At 45.7% G+C, this 19,508-nt stretch overlaps 1 protein-coding gene across 1 annotated transcript in view; it reads left to right on the top strand.

Moving 5' to 3' along the window:
• Positions 1 to 19,508, top strand: part of Ccn (cellular communication network factor protein Ccn) — a 412,119-nt gene that overhangs the window by 145,583 nt on the left and 247,028 nt on the right. The window contains exon 2 of the mRNA XM_075879908.1: positions 15,132 to 15,181. The gene's annotated coding sequence lies outside the window, so the exon portion shown is untranslated. The remainder of the gene's footprint in view (positions 1 to 15,131; positions 15,182 to 19,508) is intronic.

Here is a 19,508-nt window from a genome sequence, read left to right as displayed (position 1 = left end):
CAGGGTTTTTGGACTGGCTGTTCTAATGTTACACAGTTGTTTCAGTTTACGCACGAAATCGCTCTTTCCGTTTATGAACGACCACAGATCAATGCTATATTCGAAGGCCTGTGATAAGGTTCACCATTCCAAATTTCTGCCGTCTTCACAATTTCTTGGGTGACAACAAGCTAGCTGATTAGACAGCCGATGTCTTCCTGTCTCACTCCAAATTTGTCAACTTTAACCATGCGAAATCATCTGACGTGTACATATCACATAAAGAAGGGGTCTCAAGGTTTGTTGTTTGGTTTGATTTTGTTTAGTACTTAATTGACGAAGAATAAGTTATTAGTGATACTCAAGTTAAGCTTAGAATGTAAGCAGATGACTGTGCTATCTGTACAACAATCTCTAATAGTCAAGATCAGGATGCGCTGAATAGTACTTTTTTTGTCTTTTGTAACGGCAGTGAAACATGGCGAACTTCGAAATGACAGTAGTCATGACCTTTTTAATTAAGAAACAGCCTCTTCATTTTACGTATATTGATGTCAGTGTAATGTGTTGTCTAGTTTAAATACACTGGTCTAACACGTGCAGCAAATTAAAAATAGCATGCGCACGTCGAAACAATCTGCAACAAGCACTTTGAAAACGTTGGTGTCTCTGAGGCACGTTAAAGAACTCGACAAAAGAATGCTGACTGACAGTACGTAAGACTTTGGTCAGACTAGAAGATGCATTGGTTGTTTGATTGCCTCACCACAAACACGACATAACTATGTTAGAATATGCTTTTACAAAAAGCAGTACGATTTCCATTTCGTCGCTATGACCAGCATTTCTCGTCTATTTCGCATGCAAGTTTTTATCGCTGTAGCCCCTTTCGAACATCGGTGCACTTGCAATCGTGTCGTCACCAGCATAAGGTAGTTTACACTGCGGTCCGAGTGTTCTAGCACACACATTACTCGATGTCTCTTCGGCTCACTGTACCCGCTGATTTGATCCTCTAAATATTGTGTCCGTTAGATAAATTCAGAATCGTTCTGGTTTTATTTTGTTGAATTTTTGCTTTTCTGCAAAACGTGCATATTCGTAATAAACTTAATGGCTATCTTCCGAGATTCGGTGCTGAGCATTGGAAAAAAATGTGGGTGATCTCTCTTTGTAGGAATCGCTATGAAACAAAAGTGAAGCGGGTCTTCACAGAGGTAGTTGAGTGCTTATTGTGCATTCGCCACAGTGGCGAAGGAATGAATGCAACAGCACCAAATTACAATGTCACGTTAAGTACGACAAGCAGTTCGAAACTTGTAGCTTGCACCTCAAGCAGAAACTAACCACAAGATGAGCATACAGAAGACGTGTGCGTACCAACTGTGAAAGCTCGATACTTAAAGATATACTAAAGAGGAACAGTGAATTGGTTTAGATTGGCAAACTGCACTAAGAGAACTCGAATGCAATATGTTACATGTTTCACGATCATAAGTTCAATGATAGCCGAGAAAATCGTCGATGAAATTTTACTTCTCAATTTCGTGCCAAAAGCTTCATGCGGGACCTCAAAAACTTTAATATGTATTTTTCACATTTTCAAGGAATCAGCTCGATTAAATTTGTTGAAACTTTGCATGCTAAATTTAGGGCACCCACTAATGACAACGTGTTTCGCTTTTATTGGTTGGAAGCCACGTAGAACCTAGAAGACGCCTTTAAAATTTTTTACGTAATGATGTTTTGTGGGGCGTTCTCAAGGTGGCCTCGCTATGCGCTTTTTCTTGTCACATGATTTCGCGCCTACTAAGTGCCATGTCGCTGTAGGAGGGGTGTTTTCGGGAATTTGAAAGTGTACTTTACTAATACGCGAAAAATCGCTTTGCCCCTTTAAAGCTCGCTGTTCAAACACAAAGAGGGATGTACAAAAGGAATGCAGAATTATTCACAAGACAAGCGCGAACAAATGCCACAAACGTCTTCGTGTACGAGCAGCGTGTTCCTTTCGTAAACGTGGCAGCGACAGCAAGAGAGTGACCTTCGTGCGCTCCGGAATCACGAGTTTGATAAGTGCACGCACCGGAGAGATCACACTCCGAGGAGAAGGCGCTAGTCGAAACGCTAGACGCTGTTGCGGATGATTGCGGCAGCGCGACAACAAGCAGGAGAACCAAGGAGAAAGAAGGAAGTGAGGCACGAGCGGTCGGAAAGAAGGGACGTTCTTGGTGCAGGGCTCGGGTCTTGAATACGCGACATCCTTTCCGGTGCCGAAACACCCCGGTCACACCGAAGACTTCTACTTCTGATGCCGTCGTTGAAGCGGCTGCGCAAGAACCATGGCGTCGTAAGGGCAAGCGTCACACGAACTATCACGCTCCTGACTGACGAGCTGCAGGCCTCCATTCCCGATGCCGGTCAGGTCGACTCCCCCGTTGCCTACCTCACTCAGAAGAATGCCGAACTTGACACCTTAAACAAAGAAATCGTCAATGCGACTGACGACGACGACTACGAGGAAGAGCTTGAGGTCGCGGAAGAGTACGACCGAATGATCTCTTACGCCATGTCCCGAGCGCGTTTCTTCCTCCGACACGCCGCAAACAAGGCGACAGTAACGAGTGCTGCGAGGTCGGTGGCTACATCACCCAACGCCGGCACCGGTGGTGACAACACCACAGCCCAGAGTCAGGTCAGTGACTCTTCTCGAGTAGCCTATGCGATTTCATTGCGTAGCCTATGCATTTCAGTGCCACGATTCACCTGAATGAGGACCTTTTACAGATCGAGAAGTTCAAGTACCTTCAGTTTTATTTGAGCGGTGCAGCAAAGAGAGCAATTGAAGGCATCCGACTAACCGAGGACAATTACAACATCGCGATCAAGACCTTGACGGAGCGATTTGGTCGACGCGACTTGCTTGTGAACGAGTACGTTTACCCCCTGCTTGCCTTAGCGCCAGTCAAGTCGTCAGCAGACGTGGAGAAACTTCACTTGCTCTGCGACAAGGTCAACTTTCGAGTCTCCGCGTCGACCGGTTTGGGCGTCTCTCCGGACCAGTACGACGTGGTCCTCAACCGCGTCCTGATGAAGTGTCTGCCGGTTGATCTCGCGATTCTCTACCGCCAGAAGGTGCAGGAAGCGCCGCAGGAAACGTTTGGCATACCAACACCTGAACAGAGAGTTCGCCACGCTGCCGAATAGCTCAATTTTCTGCGCATTCAGATTGAGGTTCGAGAGGAAAGCAGGACAGAACAAACGGCGTCTGGTTTGTTGCGGTCGCGGCCGGAAGAGGTCGAACCTCCGTCGGCATCGATGGGACATTTGCCTATGGCTTCCGCATTTGCTGCCGAATCTGTTACAGTTACGGAAGAGGTGTTCCCTTTACGCAGCAGTTGTCAGCACACCATCGCGGACTGCAACGTTAAACTCTCGGCTGAGGAAGAACGGACTCGTTTGCGCACTGCTCGCTGCTGCTACTGTTGCGGCTTGCAAAACCACATGGCGCGTTTTTGCCGACGTGCATGCAGCATCACCTGAGTAGTAAGTGCAACTGACGACACCTCATTAGCCTCTGTGAATTGTTCACACCGGCAGCTCCAATCCATACAAACGCGACGACAGTGAACATGGGCGACCCGCGCATTGCCAGACTAGGCACTAACATGCCTTCAGTGACATCGGCCCCAAGCGCCCTGAGCGGAATCAACGCCATTCTTCTTAAAGCAGGTCGAGTGTGGATCGAGTGCGGGTCCCGAAAGTGTCTCGTGCGCATTCTTCTTGTTAGCGGCAGCCAGCGCACATTTATTCCAGCGGATGTCTCAAAGGACCTCAGATGCCCGGTTATTGGTATCGAAGAACTTTCTTTGGTTACATTCAGCCACTCGAAGCCCCGCGAAGCAACACGCAGTCGACGGGGAGCTTTGACTCTACGAGGCCAACGCAGGGACATGGCGATAACCGTGGAGGCCTTGAAAGTACCCGAAGTGCGTGCAGTTACAAGTACATGCTCAATACTGATCTTTCGCAGCTTTTGTGCGACAAGAACTACGATGCTGCAGACAACATTCATCCCGACACCTGGCACCCACAGGAAGTCAGCGTTTTACTTGGTTTTGACGTCTACTGGAAAGTAGCAATTGGAAGGATAGATCGCTTGTCCAGTGATCTTACGGCCATGGAAACCAAGTTTAGCTGGGCCGTCCAGGGCACCATAAAACGCGAGAGAAGTTCAGCATACATGAGCGCTCTATTCCTGTATTGTCGCACGATGTTTGTTCCTTATGGTGATCTTTCTGCAATATGGCATCTCGGTGTCATGAGGATCAAGGCGCCTGCCGAGAGGAGGAGCAAGGCTCCACCTAAGCTTGAGGCATCTGAACAGGGCATCATCTAGTTTGACGGCTGCTACAAGGTTCCACTAAAACCACAAGTTTTGGGTAGGCATTCAGGCAGCGATCATCGAAGATTTAGAGAAGGCTATCCACAAGTGCAATTGAACTGGTTCAAGAAACGTTCTGAACTATATAGACACCGTGGCAAGACAAAGAACATACAAGGCGATTCGAAATACCACAACCACAAGACGATGGCTATTGTGCACCTCATCATGCAGTCATTCATGAAAATGCTGCCCCACCAAGACGTCGTGCTGTGCCTGACACCTCAACGCACGCGCTAGGTCATGCCTGCCAGAACAATGCCCTGCTGAAAGGTTCAAAGCTCAACGCTGATGTTATGCAGTTGCTGCTAGTCTTCCAGAGCCAACCAGTCGTCCAGTGGAAGTTCGGCGGAGATCTTTGGCACAAAGACTGGTCATACTGGATCACCCGCTTGACAGGAAAAACATCGAGACGGTCATTTGTGCTACAGCTTGAACGCCGAAGGCCTTGCTGCTGGGAGCTGCGAAGTGAGTTCCTGTGTTGACGGTAGCGTACGTTCAATGCCACAATAGCTGATTGCGGTGGTGAGCGCCCCTAGGAGAGAGTGATATTGCGCGCATGCTTTAGGGTGACTAGCTTCTGGAAAGGGAAGGAAAGTGACTTGTTCAGTTATCATATATTCTGGAGGCAAGTCAGCGAGACAATTGATCTGGACTAGCGAGACTGTCTCGTGATCGTCTTGGCCTCTTGGGAGTATTTTTCGGATGATTGCGGCCGCGCGACAACAAGCAGGAGAACTGAAGAAAAAGAAGGAAGTGAGGCACGAGTGGTCTGAATAAAAGGACGATCTTGGTGTGGGGCTTGGCTCTTGAATATGCGACAGACGCGACGGCCTTTAGAGCACACGAACGCGAGACATTCGCGCTATCTGGATACTGATGACAAAAAGCGCTGAAGTTCAGAAGCTCTGAGGACCACCAATTGGTATATGGCGTATATAAATAGCTTGCTGTTAGCAATCTCACTAACAACATACGTTCCGTGGCGTAGTGGAAGCAACGCGCACTGCGGATTGAGAGGTTGCTGATTTGATGCCTAGCGACAGAGCCTTTCCTTTTCGTTTCTTTTGCAATTTTTCAGCATATAGTTTACAAAGTTCTATTTGTGACGCGAATTCGTCAGTGGAGCCATGGTGCATCCCGGCATAAAACACTTTCGTGTTAAAGATGAATTGTAAACAAAATTTTTGTTAAATTTTATTTCTAAAGTACTGAAGATCTGTATTTACAACTGCTTTTCACAAAAATTAAGAAAGCAATATTTGTAAATAAGATTAAGGAAGACAGGTATCATGTAAACTAATTCGCCCTTTCAGGGAAACAGATTTATATTCCAAAATTCAAGAAACGAGCTTCTATCCCTACCCACACTTGATTCCCCCCCCCCCCCCCCCCGCCTCGCGTCACCCCGCCGCCGATTCGAAGGACCTCACGCCATTGACACGCCGCCGCCGCAGGAGAAAACACCGGTGCGCCACCACCGGCAATTTTGGTACCAGCGGACAGCTCTACTCCAAGCTCGAGTTTGCCGTCTACTACAGGTGTGAAAAAAGCACCAAATACCGAACCCTTGGAACATTACGCAGTTCTTTGTTTGGCCACTACAGATGGCAAAGTTATCTAGTCTGACTCGCTAATTGTTTTCTGCATTTAATACGTGTATTGCACATAACTTTATGCATTATATTTCAGCTAGTTGGATGGATTAAGGAGATAACTTCGTGTATAAAAGTACCTATATGTTACATGACGTTTTGACATTCTACACTTATCTTTTACAAAACACTCAGGCAAGTCGACTCTGCCTTTCTTTTAGTGAAGGCCAGAGAGAGCGTTTTCTGCCATTCCATGGCTGCCCGTAACGCGGTCTTTGTTTGCCTTACTGTGATCACGTGCTTCAATGTGGGCTGTCATTGCATTCTGAAAGATAAGTTTATCAGCTGAGCAACTGCCGCGTCATAATATATTTTTAAGAGTTAAGACACCCGATCATTTGAAGTCAAAACCAAAGAGTTTGTCGGTTAGTCGTCACTGTACAATGTATTAACCAACAATCCCAAGGGTGTTCAAAGTTCAGGAGCTGAGCCTGAAAAAGCGTGTAAGTGTAGTTTTGTAGGCGAATCAACGTATTTCTTCACACACTATAGGCGGTGGCATCGTATAAGTGTTGATCAGTATAAACGGTTCTTCAAGCGGTGCTCGATACAGTGGCGTGTTGGATGCAGCGTATACGATAGGGGTTTCGACACAGTACTAGCGATCTATCAATCTATCCCAGTGAGCCTCCGCCTGTTTTTTTTCTTCGGTACATTTAGCATCATTACTAGACGCCTCTGCACGCGCTTTGCCTTCGCTATCCGCAAGAGCCTTTACGGTGCCTCAACGTGTGGTTATTATCGAGAAATCGGTCGGCCAGTGCTTATTGCTCCTCACCGCTCTAGGCTCCCACAACGACTTGCGCTACGACCACGGCCACAGTGTGGTTCCACTCCGGCGCACTAACCCGCCACACCATGCGGAACCAGCTGGCTTTACTTTCATCTGCCCCTCGCCGTAAATCTCCAGGGCAACGCGACTGGGAAATCCCCGCAGATTCACCCTTGTGATGTGTGCGTGCGTCACTGTATGAGAATAAGCGTACCAGCTTGCGTGCCGCATAACTAGCCTGTATGCGTGTATGAGCGTGCTTCAGAGAAAAAGAAGAGAGAGTGAGCGCTGCCGCTTCAGCATGCGGACTTTAGCTATGTATGTAACGCTGTGAGCTGGGTGAAAGTAGAGTACTCTAAGAAAGGGCTACACAAGTTTCTATCGGCCTTCCATGTTTTGCCAGCGCCTAAACGTCAGGCCGGGCCTTCATTTGTACTCGCCGCTATTAGTATTATACCACAAGCTGTTGAAGGTACCGTGTACTAGGCCGCTTTCTGCAATGAGAGAAGAGAGTTTACGCGGACTATTTTACAACTGAATCCTGGATGGGCATTGGTCTCGCATATGCTGAGCTTTACACTGGCAGCATTCTAATACACGGCATTGAAAAATCTCCCGTGGCATTGGGTCTCATGGCTGAAAAGAAATATTCATGTGCCCAAGCGTGGTGGGTGCTTCATTCTTGAGACAAACTACACTTTCGAGTGCGATGCTTAAGCATCGACGAGAATACAATAAACGATGCAGAAAAGGCTCCTGGGAACGTTATCTTTAGTAGAAAATTCGCTTAACTATGATATATATATATATATATATATATATATATATATATATATATATATATATATATATATATATATATATATATATATATATATATATATATATGTCTGTGTGTGTGTGTGCGCAAATGCTGCGCCGATCGATTGCGCCTAATTTGTTTGCTTTCGTATTTTTTGTTATTCGCGGGCTTTCTTTACAGGAAAAAAATGAACACGCAACTACTGTGTTGTTTAAAGCAGCACAAACAGAAGTCGTTCCAACGTGCACACATCTGCCTCATTGAGGTTTCGATAATTAGGCTAGTAATTTTTAGTAATACATATGAATGTGAATAAATGAATGTTTGTCATTACCGAAAAATTAGTAGCGACTACTGGAGTACATTGGAAACAATTGTCTTGATCTTTGCTTCACGTAACGCCATTCCTCTTTTTGAAAATCACGATGCGTGTTAATTGGGACGCCCTGCATATTGCGATGATGAAGTTTGACACTGGCACTCTGGCGCAGACCCGCCGCCACATAGGTTGGAACAAGCTACGTGGCTCATAGTGCTTCGATGCGACGTCTTTTGTGCGGCAGGCTGTAAGAGCTACCAAACTGTTCCTAGAAGACTTTTAGCGCACTGGACTCCTAATATGGCAACCTCGAAGGGATCTTAAAAATCGGCGTCTATTCATACACTATTAGCAAACGTGTTCTAAAAAGCCCAAGTTAAGTATGAGAGATACAACAAAGATACAGAAAATTAACTAACTGGTCGACATTTATTAATGGTCAACAAGCCAGAAGCTGAAGAAATGGTCAATATAAATGGCTCAAAAATAACCATGAGCATCGAACGCTCGCCTACGTTGCGACACTGTACGTGCATGTGGATTATGAAAATTACCATGTATATGCATCTTCCTGCACTTCCTGCGTCATTCTCACCGGGAGAGAGAAGGAACATGATTATTTCGAGAATAGCGCTAAGCAGAGGCATCCTTACTCCGGTATGACTTCAGTTCGTACAGCGTGCAACGCCGTGGCGACGAGCCTTCCCATCCTGCGGGATAGTGCTGGTGGAGCCTCTCTCGGAATACTCGTTGGCGTGCTATGAAATCTCCGACTAAAACCATGCCCCATCGAGCTATTTATAACAAACACGCCTTAGTTTGCGTACTCTCACTAATTGTTTTCACTGCATGCATAGGTATGGCTGACAACGCCGTCTGTGACTACAACACCAGCGAGTGAATGCCAGCTTCGTTGATCTTCAAAGGCGGATACTCGCGGCGTCCGAGCATCCGACAGTACCCTTGAACGATGTCAGCTGAAGCCTCTCTCCCTCATAGTCTCTCAGCAATCACGTGATGGCACAGCGGCGCGCGCGGCGACGCTCCTTCTTCAGGCACAGGCTACACAGAAGTTTGCGGAACACACTGTGGAATTCACATAGTGTTCTTAAATTTTTAAGTCTAGGCAGCTTTCCGAGCCGACACATTATCGTCGAGTGCCAGCATGTGTGATCGTATCGTGACATCAGACCGTGAAAAGCGGGCTAATGAGCCTCCCATAGGAACCAGCTGCTCACTTAAATGACTCTTGGCACTCGTGCGCCTTTCTTTTATGCGTGTGCTTCGACTCGCCGTCGTTTTTTTTTTTCATCTTTCTGCCTCTTTGTCCTCGCACGGAGTAGCCAACTGGATACAATAATTAACAATATTTGACCTGCTTTTCCATCTAATTGCTTCTCACTTCTTCATGTACGCGTTCAGGTGCACGCGTGTGCTTCCCCGAATGTCTAAAGCTCCTATTCGCCAAGGACCTATATATTCGCCTAGGACCAAGCGAAGACAAGAAGCTACGACGTCCTTCTAATAAGCTCTTGTTCCTGTCATTCCCTCCCCGTCTGCGCTGCTTTGACCGAGGAAGTAAGAAAGAAAATGGACAGTTTTGCCAAAATCTGGTATTTCGCTAACACGAAGGGCAACTATATCTGCTTTTAACACCTTGAATATCCATTTCTTTGTTGTAGTCGAGATTTAAAGAACTGAAACAAAGCTCCACACATGCAATGCTGAAGTAATTTAACTAATGAGGTTCGGTAGAGCTCTCCTTTTTTTTGTACTTTACACCTGACAGGTAGATGAGTTTCCCTTCGGCTGGAGCTGTGATGGGGCGCTGCACCGCGAAAGCGATGTCTCTGTTAACGGCCACTGAGGACGCTTCTGTCACGACTGCCCGCTCTGCGCACCACTGCTCAGTCTGTATAGTTATCCCAACTTCCACGTGTGACAGCGTATCAACGCACTGTGTGCTCAGGGCTAGCGCACCTCACGAGCGGGCGTTTGTACGCGCGCAGGTGTATGAAGTTGGTGCACTAACCCGGGTCTTCCGGTGGGCCATCTCTTTAGGCGCCTTGCTAATGAGCGACCCCTCCTAGCGAGGCCGCGATGGCAGCCGGAAACGCTCAGTGTCGGCGTGCTGATAATAGGATATTCCGGGGCAACTATTAGCCCGGCCTGGCTGCTGTTCTCGAGCGCACACTTTATCCGACGTGGGACACGTACGCTGCTTCTACAAGCGCGCTGAAGAAGCGAGTGGGCTGCCAGCTTCTCTTAGAGCTTACAGGAGCAACTCCAGGTGATTTAATAACGGTGATAGGTATGACATTCTATATTACGAAGACTGTTCAGCTGTTGCCCATTTTTCAAACAGTGAGTAAAATATGCCTACTTTCGGATCCTCGAAATGTCAGCAGCGTCTTGCTCACTATTGACTCCGTGCACGGCGAATGGTGTGCTGCCGCGCGGCTTTCAGAGCAGACATTCGTTGAAAGCCCGAGCACAATAAATTCTCTCTTAACGCTCGCTAGCACGTTGTTTATCGAATTTGAGTGATTGATATGCGGAGTTTAACGTCCCGAAACCACCATATAATTACAGGAGACGCATACTGGAGGGCTCCGAAAATTTCGACCATCAGAGGTTTTTCAGTGTCCACCCAAATATGAGCACACGGGCAACAGTATTTCTGTCTCCATCGCAAATGTAGTAGTCGCAGCCAGGATTCGATCCCGCGACCTCCTGATCAGTAGCCGAGTACTTTAGCCAGTGTAGCACCGCGGCGGGGCGCTGTTTATCGGAATCATGAACTGTTGCGTAGTCGACTGTGTTAACACGTGCACAACGACGTTTTAGAGTTTCTCGACTCGTCCGTGCTTTATTGGCCAGCGAAATATTTGGATCATGGCTGTGCGACGTAAAATGCGTTTGGTTCCGGCTCCCTTTGCCGCCTCGCGTCTGTCTGCTGCATGTTTGAGTTTCTCTGAGACACCTCCTTTGTAGGTGCAATCTTGCGTGATGTTCCTGCTACCATAAAAGTGGTGATATAAGAAATGTATTCAAGACATTTTAATTCAACTCATGGTTGATATAGTTTTTAATTGACCTTAATAATTATTAACCCGCCGTCAACCCTTCGCAGCTTTGGGGATTGCAAGACGAGGCCAATTGACTCTGCTGCGTTGATAGGACCATCAGCTAATGGGCGAACGGAGTGACGTAGCATATTACCGCAAGCATAACCACTCCGCTGCGCTATGTGCACTCGATAGGATCAAGCTAAAACGTTGACTGGTTTGTTGACTCTTATTATCTGGCGCAAAGATCAACCATGAAATGGTTGGTGCCATAAGGCATGACAAACGATCCGATGGCTATAACCCAGTGCTGTAGCCTCAAAAGTAAAAACATCGTAAGTGATAAATTGAATCTCATTCTTCGTAAGGATTCACCTAGAGGTCTTTTTTTTTTCTTTTATTCGTTAACAACCTGCATGTTAGAAAGAAATGACGCCGGGCGTATAGTAGCAGAACTACAGTGCAAAAAACGAATCTTTTCGAATGCTGTAGTGAAGAATGTACATGTCAGTGTTTGTTTTGATTGATTTGATTGATTTGTGGGGTTTAACGTCCCAAAATCAAGATATGATTAAGAGAGACGCTGTAGTGGAGGACTCCGAAAATTTCAACTACCTGGGGTTTTTTAACGTGTACCCAAATCTGAGCACACTGTCTTACAACATTTCCGCCTCCATCGGAAATGCAGCCGCCACAGCCGGGATTAGATCTCGCGACCTGCGGGTCAGCAGCCGAGTGCCTTAGCCACTAGACCACCACGGTGGGGCAGTGTTTGTTTCGTTTTGCAATATGAACAGCGCAGGATGTTGTAGTGAGAGACGTGACTGTGGCCGGAGGAGTGACCGTGCCGTCGTCGTCGACATTTTTCGAGGTGAAGCGAAAGACGAAACGGGGATATGGCGTCCTCTCTGGTTTAAATCTTAGCGCGTACTCTCTATCGCCTGCGCCTCCAGATCTTGGCATAAACTGCGCGAGTGGCGGGGTAAAGACCATGATCATGATGAGTGATGATAATGCCGCGACAATTTCAAGCAAAGCATTTTGCGAGACTCGATTGCTGAAAATCGCCGTGATACGAAGCCGCAACAAACAAGCACTCTGCCCGGCCACTCACCATAATTGCTACGGTGAGTCGGTGGAGCCACCGATATATCTCAATGCTATGAGTATTTTGCAAGTACGTCGGTAGTGCACGGGCACTCATCAAAAACATTCGAAATGTTTAAGAATGTCAGCTTGCTGTGACAGTTATCAAGTAAGCATCTTGCAATAAGCACACCTGACGCACGAATTTAGTTGTCAGTATACTGATGAAGGGCAGCAAAGCGATCACTAACGTGGGAAATGCAGCTGCTTTTGTGAAGGTTTATCCATTTGTTCATGGTGGTATTGCAAAAGAATATCACTGTACGATATCTTTAAATTCTGCTCGAAGCAATGACGTGCCGGCATCAGGTACTTGTGCCGCCATATCAAAGCAATGAGGTGCTACTGTCTGCTAAGAGTCTCAACGTTGCACGTCTACCCCACCACAAGTGGCGCTGTGTGCAACTTTCAAGACGCTCCCTATAGGTCCCAAATGCAGTGTATCAATTCTCACTCACTCGCTGTAATAACCCGTCATGACAGAAACAAGGTCATACTTCTTCGCTGTGCTCAATTACGACTTTCCAGGCTTCTCCAGTGGCTATGAACACATTGCATTGCCTCAAAACGTCTACGCCATTCTAAAGTCGCATTCACTCAGTAGAAGCAGCACTATAAAGCGAAAAAAATCCAAGTGCTCGGATTTATTTGTTTTCGTGCATGTGAAAAATGCTTACCTTTCTTCTGCAGGTGCCGCATACACCGCGTCCACCTACTATTCGTCAGCAAGAGGAAAGAATGCATGCTGCTTTTACTCTTTTCTGAGGTTTCTATCGCAAGCTAAATTTTGATTACGCACGCGGAACACGGAGAAGAGATTGTCTTGATCTTTTGAAGTAGTTGTTTTTAGAGGATAAGCACCAACCGAAGCTACATAAGCGGACGGACAGCCGGTGCCTTGGTTCTCAGGTGCTGACCCAAAGGTCGCAAGTTCAATGCTGGCCGCGGTGGCTACATTTTAGGTGGAAGCCAGAAATGCTAGAGGCCCGTGTATTCATGCCCAAGTGCACGCAAAGAACTCCAGGTGGTCGCACTTTCCGGAGGCCTTGTCTACGGCGCGCCTTATAATCCCGTAATGATTCTGGCACGCAGTACGCCCGAAAATATGAATATTATTGAAATTATTACTTTCATATTGTTATTTATTAGGAATATTATCCATAGTACTTTATTGCTACTAATATTTGAATAAGCAGACACTTCATTAGCGGCGATGGCGTATTTGTGTGTTGGGGAATGTAAACGCACTGCTGCTGCGCAATTGGCCGTTTCCCGTCTTTTTTGTTATTCATAGATGCTTAATGAGACCAGTGTATCTAAACTACAGAAAAAGCATTTGCGGTGCGAGAAGCATGGGCACTGTTTCTTTATGGGTCGCGAATGTCTCTCAGATCAGCACATGATTGTCGTCATAAGCTTTCCGAATCAGCGGGTAGGGGGGGGGAAGCGAATTTTAACCGCAGTGCCTCCCTCTTCCTACTAAGTCAATGTGCGGGGAAGATTTCACGCCCCCCACCTCTTAGTAACTAGAGAGGAGGGCGGCCATTCCCCGCCCCCCTCGTGCACACTCTTATGAATGTTTCTAATGTTCAGTTTCTACATTGAGGATCATCTTTCTAGATTACACAGCCTGCGAGAGAAGATTAAGCGGGTCGATTATTCACGTACGTTGCGTACAAAGTGTCATGGTGAAACCAATCATTTGATTTTACACACAGAATGGATAAAATTTTCAAAGCTAGCAGCTAAACGAATGGTAGTGAATCTATTGTTTTTCTATGCCAACTTCAATAATACAAAGAGGTTTCTTTTAGGTAAAAGCATTGTACCGTATGTAGAACAAGAGGTATTATTTAGGGTATGAGCCTTCCCTTATTTGAAGACATTCCTTGAGTATAGCATTAAAAAATTAGGAAGTCAGCTATTAAGTGAGGAACTCTACAAGTCGGCAATAAGAAACAATGATATCACAATTCCTCAAACTGCTCCTAATAGCACATCCCAGAGAGACGAAATTGATTATTTGCATACTTTGAAATAATACCACTAATTCCCCCAAAACATCAGGAACATTGCAGCAAGCTTGTGTATTACACGAGTTTATTCACTTATGAAATTTGTCCACTCGTATAACGTACTTAGTCCACCAATATATATGGCATCGACCTTCGGTTAAATAATTTTGATGCATAGCTACAGATTTCCTAAGTTCGAGGCTTTATTTTTCTTACCAACTTGAAAATTTTTTCTTAAAACCACATGACACCTAAATAAAAATTTTGCTGAATTCAGTCGCAACGATGCAGCGTTCCTTCTAAAAGGCAAGTTTTATTCAGCTCAATTGAAGTTTTAACTATAAACCACGTCTGTATCCCGTTGACGCAGGACCAAAATAGGCCAATTATATTGTATAAATTATTAGTTATGTGTCTCATTGCATTTAAATCAGGGTCATATCAGTGCGACCTTCTATTTGAAGTTCTCTCAAGTAATTAAATTTTGATCAATACCCGCAGCAAGGCGGAAGAAAAAAAAAACAGTGGCCATCTGTGGGCCTGTTCTAGCAATATTTTGAGAAAATGTTTGTGGTAGAGTTTTGTAAACGCAAAAACATGTATTTTTTCTACCCCTGCAAATGGCAGCGCCGGAAGTGTAACAAAAAAATTGTCTAAAGTTCACGAGGATAGCAACCGGCTTACGTTCGTAGGGTATGCATACAGAAGAACGTTATACGGAATGGTTGTACAGTAGGAACAAAAAAAATATTGCGAAGTTCAGTCAGGTTATTATGGTGACCCTGTTAATCGGTTCGCCTGTAACTGGGCACGTGTCGACCGTCAATGTTGCAGATATCAAATCGTTCTTTCTTTTAACTATTCGTACAGCAAGACAGCCTACTGATTTAACTTACACATGCTTCCACATTCTTTCTCTCTCTCTGTTCTTTAGGTTAACCTGTTTTAGTGGCGACCTAAGAGGACTCCAACTGGACTCGTGCGGTGAGTTGCCCAACCGTTGGTAAATTGTTGTTAACAATAGGAGCTCTGCTTGCATTCTGAAAAAAAAAATCAAGAGGCTGATTTTCACAGCGCAAGCACGGTTTTCGGCAAAAACAAGAACCTTGCTTGAGCTGTTGAATGTGCTAAAGAGATTCGGTGTTACAAACCACAATTAAGGTATCATGGCTGACTTCTCACCGCCGAATCTCAAAGCCACTCGCAAGTCAACTGAACAAAGTTTAGCTCTTAGATTCGGCAATGAACAGCAACTTTCAATTACGAGTGTAATAAACACATAAAAAATCGAAGCTACACACGTGTACAATGTACTGGCACGAACAGACTCACAGGTGAGTGGAATCATAGTCCAAGGCCCGGAGCAAGTGATCGGTGTTGGCACTGCGCACGCGCCGTACGCTGAGGCAGCCGGTGCGCTTACAGAGCGAAGTGTATGTCCACTCGGCTGATCTTTGCGGTGTAGCGTGTCCATCGCGTCAGCACGTTTTTGCGAAACACACATGACGACCACCAGAATTTTTGAAGCGCTGTGCTGGATGCCTACAGGAGTAAAAGCCTTGAAGATGCTCAACTATTGAAGAAGATGAGTAGCTCCTGGTTGAGGTATGCGCAAAGTCACCTAGAATGCGTACATCTTCCTCTACTGAGATGAAATACGTTTCGAAGACACCTCTCTCCATCAAACCAAAAGAGTTTAGACTGCCCAAGTAGTGGGATTCGCAAGACCACCCTGTGAACAACACGCAAAGTGGGCTTTGGCAAAAGCCAAACCTAGGGTGTCTTCACAGTCTAGTTTGTCAATTCATCGCTGGAAATTAATTGCGTGACACCTGCAATGGACACCGCCAAGACACACAAACAACTCAAGCGCTCAATATGTTCGTGTGTGTTCTTTGAGGTATCGCTTTCAAGTGTCACACAATTGTTTTACAAACCTAGAGGTCCTTGATATTTTAATGTCCGCGCCAGACAGTGGATCAAGCCACGTATCATCATCATCAGACTGACTACACGAGCTGTACGGCGAAAGCCTCTCCCATTTTTCACCATGTAAACTGGTGCTGTGCATGCTGTGGCCACGCTCTCCCCGCGAGAATCTTAATATTATCTGTCCACCGAAGCGTGCAGATTAAATATATATATATATATATATATATATATATATATATATATATAAGGGAAAGAAGTGTATACCTAAGGGCTCGTTTTTTTCGTGTTTTAACACAATATTAATGAGATCTAACAGACAGAAATGCCAAGAAAGGTACAGGGGAAGTTATTAGAACCAATGGAATGTAAATAAGAAGAATGAAAAGTGGATGAAAAAATAACCAACCGTGGGCATGAATCGAACCTACGACCTTCGAATAACGCGTTTGATGTTCTAACCACTGAGCTACCACAGCGGCCTTCCCTCCATCCACTTTTTAGGGCTTATATGTGAATTTAGAAGTAGGAGTGACAGTCAGCGCCATCTATAAGCCAAACAACGAGTGTGAAAACACTCTTATGCGTATGTTTGGCGTCACGTAGCACGTGAACTTATTATGAGCGGGCAGCTGATTAATTTTCCCTCTTATACAACCTAAACACACCAAGTCTGCCATTACGAGACCCTCGTTCAATGAAAATAAGAGAAAGAAGTGTATACCTAAGGGCTCGTTTTTTCCGTGTTTTAACACAATAATAATGAGATCTAACAGACAGTAGTGCCAAGGAAGGTACAGGGGAAGTTATTAGAACCAATGGAATGTAAATAAGAAGAAAGAAAAGCGGGGTGGAGCCAAAGGTAAGAGGCTTACCGTCGGTGCATATGACCTCCGGCTTATTTTCCGACCTCACAAGTGGTATTTTTTAAAAAAACAAAAAAAATCACCGTGAGCACTTTGTAGTTGGAATAAATAAGGGAGGAGAAGCGCATGTTTGCAACAACCCCGCTGTTGTCATTCAAATCGACACGCCGTCGCTCGAGACCGGCCAAAATGGCTTACCTCGGCAGAAGCCGCGTGAGCGTACACCACACCTATACTACAATGTGATTAGGGCTCCTATCCTAGTAAGAAACATCAGTATTTTTTGTCTTCTTATTTTTCCGAAAACAGCATAGGAACACGATCCAGCAAGAGCGCCCACAGTATATAGCCGGTCTGCTGCCTTCCAAGAAAAGTGCATGAGTGCATTTTTTTTTCTGCGGCCTTTCAAGTCGCTTCTGCACTTCTGCTGTGTCTTCCAATTCGGCCGTGGCGTTGTTGGTGGAAGCGCATAATCTCGGCTTACAAAACCACATGCGAGAGCACTCCATGCCTCTGATGCCTCCATTTCCCCAAGATTAGGATCGAATCGAACTTTATAAACATTTACTTTCTCTCTTTCTCTCTCAACCCACTTCTGGGTTGTGCTGACACAGGCGCAAGATGCGTCATCCCGTCGAGCGAACGCGGTGACTCGCACGAAATAATGTGGCCTCCGTTGCGACTCAAGAGTTTTGCTAGGATAAGGGGGGGGGGGGGGTTTAACATGGTGTATACGCCAGCTGGTTGGTGAGGAAACCTGGCAGTTACCTGTGTTTCTTTGTCGCATTCAGACAGTTCCTACAGGGAAGAAGAAGTCACAGGGCAGTGTGGATACCTAACATAAGCAGACTGCACTATCAGGGAAACACAAAAGCAAACTAGGCGCTGCCTTGTACTCTAGGGGCGCAGAAGGCGTGTACTTGAGCAGTTCCGAGAATATAGACGGAAACGCGAATGATCCCGAGAAGTTTGGTGCCATTCACACTGCCACAAAAAAAAAAAATACCGTTCCGAGAACACTGAGAAATCTGGTGTATCTGATCTTGATTGTTATTTTACGTGACGCATTTAGTGGGCTTGACAGTCGCATCCTCGCGGAAATCTTTGTCATTTTGTTCGATATTCCTTCGCTAAGAACGTATATCCAATGAAGGGCATTTAAAATTGAATCGAATAATTGCGTACTGGTCTTGCTCGTCATCCTCATGCGCTTCTCAGAAATTACACTAAATTGAAGTTTGTGCAAAAAGAATTGTATCAGTGAAGATGTAATAGGGCTGTTTGACATGGGCCTTTGCATGTGAAATCAAGCATTAAGCCATGAGCGACAATTTCTATCAACAGTCGCACTGAGTTGTGGTAGGCTGGGCCAAATACACTGGTGGGTCTGCACTTATCGTTGAGATCTATCAGCTTCTATAACAACTGATGGGGTTTAAGTCTCAAAACCATGGTACGATTGTGAGAAACGCTGTTGTGGAGGGCGCCAGAAATATCGATCACCTGGATTTCTTTAACATTACCGCATATCTAAGTACACAAGTCTCAAATACTTCCGCCTCGATTGAAATTGCGGCAACGTTTTAGCTTGAGAGTTACCCTGTATCAAAATATACTGCCACGTTTCCTTCCTCAAGTTTTCTTATGAGCCTGGTGCGCTGTATTGAGCGCAAACTGCAGCTACAGTGTTCGAGAGGCTTTGGGACGGCAGTACATCATTTTGTTGAGATTATGCCCACTTTGTGAGCATTGAAGATTATTCTGGAATCTACGTCGCCGCTAGCGATAACGCTAGAATGTTTGATAGCGAGTGCGTAAATGCCGACACGCTTCGCCGCTTGCCAGTTGATCGACAGACGACGCTGCATTCACCGCTATCAGTGCAAGTCTGCTACTGTAACCTCATTTTTCGTTTACTAGGCACAGGTTCGCCCAAATAAACTGCTTGATCTGACCATCCTTACTCGTGCCTTCAGCACGTCACGACCCCATGACAATATCAATGCATCGATATAATCATCGAACTTGTTTCAAGAAACATACCCCCCCCCCACCTCCTTGTAGTCTGAGTGAGTTTTATGCGAAGAAATAAAGGTCAATATGCAACCATGGTCACTCTATAGACATGTCAGCTTGTCTCCTATCTCTGAACTGTAGTGTACAGCAAAATATAACACGCACTCATTGGTTTATTTTTCAATTCAACGCGTGCACCTACTGTATAACTATTTTGTTTGTTCTTTAGTTTTTGCAAGAGTGTGCACCAAGTTCTCTTTCGGGTAGTTGACGAGCGGCCTGCAATAGCTCCGTTGGACGTGCAGTAAATGTGCCGCAACTTAAGCGCTGCAGTAGTAAAGCTTCGAGATTGAGACCGACTGCAGCAAGCAGACGGCGAAGCAGAACAACCGCACAGTGTGCGTGTCTTCGCGATTCAAGTGTTTACTCCTTGGCTGCTCTTCCTAGGAAAGGTGGAAGAAGCAACCCAACCGCCGAATTGTTCCGGGAAGGAACCCCAT

The sequence above is a fragment of the Rhipicephalus microplus genome, chromosome X (assembly GCF_043290135.1).
Source record: "Rhipicephalus microplus isolate Deutch F79 chromosome X, USDA_Rmic, whole genome shotgun sequence".
NCBI lineage: Eukaryota > Metazoa > Arthropoda > Arachnida > Ixodida > Ixodidae > Rhipicephalus > Rhipicephalus microplus.
This window is presented reverse-complemented; position numbering and strand designations above follow the sequence as displayed.